The sequence below is a fragment of the Rhea americana genome, unplaced genomic scaffold (assembly GCF_003343005.1).
Source record: "Rhea americana isolate MKP2758 unplaced genomic scaffold, rheAme1 scaffold_9, whole genome shotgun sequence".
In the NCBI taxonomy this organism is placed as follows: domain Eukaryota; kingdom Metazoa; phylum Chordata; class Aves; order Rheiformes; family Rheidae; genus Rhea; species Rhea americana.
This window is the reverse complement of record NW_028187088.1, coordinates 10,030,582-10,034,122: the sequence shown is the minus strand read 5'-3', so window position 1 is coordinate 10,034,122 and position 3,541 is coordinate 10,030,582. Positions and strand designations below refer to the sequence as shown.

At 36.3% G+C, this 3,541-nt stretch overlaps 1 long non-coding RNA gene across 1 annotated transcript; it reads right to left on the bottom strand.

Moving 5' to 3' along the window:
• Window positions 1-2,161: 2,161 nt before the first annotated feature.
• Window positions 2,162-3,293, bottom strand: LOC146584858 (uncharacterized). The gene is made up of 3 exons (XR_014898132.1): window positions 3,229-3,293; window positions 2,993-3,082; window positions 2,162-2,206 (listed from the first exon to the last, which is right to left on the bottom strand). It is a non-coding gene; the product is annotated as an uncharacterized LOC146584858 (long non-coding RNA).
• Window positions 3,294-3,541: the final 248 nt, after the last annotated feature.

Here is a 3,541-nt window from a genome sequence, read left to right as displayed (position 1 = left end):
ATGATTCAGAGGAAATATCTTATTCAGGGACAAAAAGGAGTCAGCTATATTTAGTGAGAAAAAAAGATGAAACAAACTGTCTTTTAAGAGGTGAAATAACACTTTCGACTAATCTTGAATTCTACTGCGGCTATTTTATCCTTTAGAAGATTTTCTTATCTAAGGGAAATATTCTGATGACATTCAACTGTCAAAGGAGTGTTTGACAGTTCACCTTAACATGATGGAAGAGTGTCAGAGAACAGTTTAAAAAAAAATGAGACATGTTTTAGGCAATGCTGAACTTCAGCAATCTTCAGGTGTTTACACTGCCCTAACATTTGCTAACACTTTGCACTTACTTAAGGTAAAGGAGGACAGTGGCTAATTAAAACTATAACCTTGCTGTCAGACTTGTAGGTATATGGAGAAAGTGCAGGTTTCTCTGAGAAAATGAGCATTGTGCTGTGCCACTAAAAAAATGATGTAAATGATGTAAGTGATGTAAAAATGATGGAAATAGGTGCATGATGTAGATTTATAGCTATGAGGGTTTAAAAGAATACAGCGTCTTCGATGGGTGATTTCATTGTTATTAATAACAATTTTCAATGACAGAGGGAGGTGGCAGAGGAAAAGCATCAGTTTGATTTACGCTGGATCCTCTCTACTTGGGGGGGGGAGGGTGAAACAACCTTATCTCCTGTCCAAAGGGTTTCCAAGTGGTTATATCATGTCGCATTGCAGATAACTGTTTCTCCTCTTCCATAAAGAAGGGCAGAGTGACTGCCTACAGGCCTTGTGCTGACAKGGGCTAGATTTTAGAGAAGGAAAACTGTCATTTTGCTCTGGAAGAACTGAGTAAATCTAGATTTCACATGACACTGACCTACTGCCCTCACCAGGCAAACCTCTCAGCAGTCAGTTAAGACTTCAGCTGGAGACACTTTCTCATGGTTTCCTCATAGTTTCCATAGAAAGGGTAAACCTTAAAATAGAAGAAAAACAAWTTTCAGTGGGAAAAATGTGGGATTTGCTTCTTAATTTTGAAACTAAAATATAAAAAGTTGCCATTTTTTCCTTTGAAACTTTACCTGAAAGCCAAAAAACAGAATTAGTGCCATTGATTATATTTAGTATGCTTGTTATAGGATATGTAAATGTACCAGTTCCTTTATAAAATAAATGGTGTTGCAAGTGTTGTATTAACTTATCACACCCATAAGGGATGTGAAAGTGTATGTCTGCCAGACAGAAGGATCAAGAACCACCCTGGAATTTGAATTCTCTGCACTTTTTTAATTCATAGGTAATAAACCAATTTATCTTTCACTAATTTTATAGATATTTGCAATTAAATTGGATTTTGACTTCTCTGAGCCCATCTCCTCCTTTGACTGCATTTGAGCTTCTAGGGAAGGAAAATTATGCTGAGCTTGTGACATCCATAGCAACATATTATCTTGACATCAAATGCAGGGTCAAGCAAGGGTAGATGCCTTATTGCAAGGAGAATAAGCTTTTACAGGAAGTCTGTCCAGTGAAGTAAATATTCCCATCACTCCAGGCTCTTTCAGGAGGGTGTTAGCCAGCATACATATGTCATTATCAGTTCCAAGCTGCGTAAAGACTTCTACTGCAAGTAAAGTCAAAGGCCTCGTATGCTTCTACAACAGCAGTCAAATGGTCAGTTTGAGAAATATATTTTTTAAATTTTTAAAAAACAAAATCATAAGGAACAAAATACTTTAAGCAGTCCATATGTCCTGTCCTACAGAAAGTTATTTAGAATTATGTTGAACTTGAAGCCATCTTGAAGCACTGAATGTCTCAGATGACATTCCTGACAGACAATTTCTTAAAAAGTAAAATACATTTTAAATAGTGAAGATAATTAACCCAGGAAGAATTTCTCCTGATTTGTGATGGCATCTCCATTCCTGAAAACAGTTATATTAAAAGTGGTTATGCTTCCACATAGGACACTGTTGCCCAAACAGAACTAATTCATTCCCTTAAGTCCCATGACGTGTTATGTTGCTGGCCAGACTAGACAAAGTGTTGCCTTGAGACTTTTATCGATGCATTTGTACAATATCGCCTGCTGAAGTATCAGTGTTGGAGAGCTCAGATGAATCTCTGAAATCCTTCTATTCTTCCCCTTACCCCAGAGTTTTGCAAGGGGCAGTTCTCTTGAGTGCCTGGGGCGTTTTTGGTTCAGGAACGACTGCAATGAAAACATAACTTCTTAGTTAATGATAAATTATAAACTCTTATAGGCAAAGCATTTAAGCTGTTATTGTTGAAAATGAATATGTTTGTCATAAATTTGTTTATGTATATTTAGAAAAAACATGAGTGAGTCCAGTGGAAAAATAAATACCGGCAATATGCTGAAATCTCAGTGACTATGACTAAACAAATGACGATACCATTTTATGTAACGTCTCTTTTAGTGAAAAGAAAGCAGGATATATATTCACATTAAATTATTTTTTCCCTCCAGATAGCCTTTCTCAGAGATCTGGGAAATTTGGTCTTGCTAGCAATTATTGTTTTGTTTGTGAGGAACTTTGTTAATTTTCAATATCATGTACAGAAACAAAATTTAATTCACTGTCAATGTTCCAAGCACGCTCACTTTTTTTCAGACCTTCTCACACCTTTTTTCTCAATCTTCTTAAATTTTTCCAAAAGGTAAAGAATCTGAATTATCAAAAAATGTGAAAGAATATTTTGAAGATTCTCTTGAATAACCATCTTTTTCAGTAATTTGAACTAGACTTTAACCAATGCATAGAAGAGTGAGAAAATGCGAGAGAGAACAAAAACTACCTATACATCATCTATCTCTATTTTTTATTACTCTCCTAATTTAAATTAATCTCTACAYTGACTTTCAATTTCTGATTCCATAAATTCTCTTAATTAGTCTTGACACAATGCTGGCCATTACCTCTCTGAACTTTTAGAAAGCATCAGGGCATATCATTACACTGGAAGTATACTTAACAGCATTACTGAATGAAGTGTCACRATGTCTTAAAAGATGTCTATGCCGGTCTTTGGATATCTCCTTCCTGTAGCAGCTGTGCTGCACCACCTGTGAGGAAAGGYCATAACAATCAGAAGAAGCTTCACAAAATTCATCCTTGTTGTATCCTGATGGAGGAGTGAAGGCACATATATGCACAAAACAACTAATCGAGAGTCACAAGGAAGATGAATTTTGGACACGTTATCTGTTACCTGCTAATATTCAAATACTTCCATCTTATTATTTCTTCTRTCTCTCAAGGAATTTGAAGTTCCCTGTAGCAAGAGACAAGAATGAATACAGTTCATTTGTCAATGTGTCGCTGACCTATTTCAGAATAACCTGTAGAGTAGCTACAGGTTCCAGATTTATTTCTCTAGTGAGGCAGTGAGAGYGGTTTTAGTGCAGATAAACTGACATTGGAAACACTCTCTCGCTTTCCCTTGCAGCATTCCTATGGGCAAGAAATGTTTGTCTGCAAACAACAGATAGGGCCAAGGGAGTCTCTGGAGGATTGTATATGGC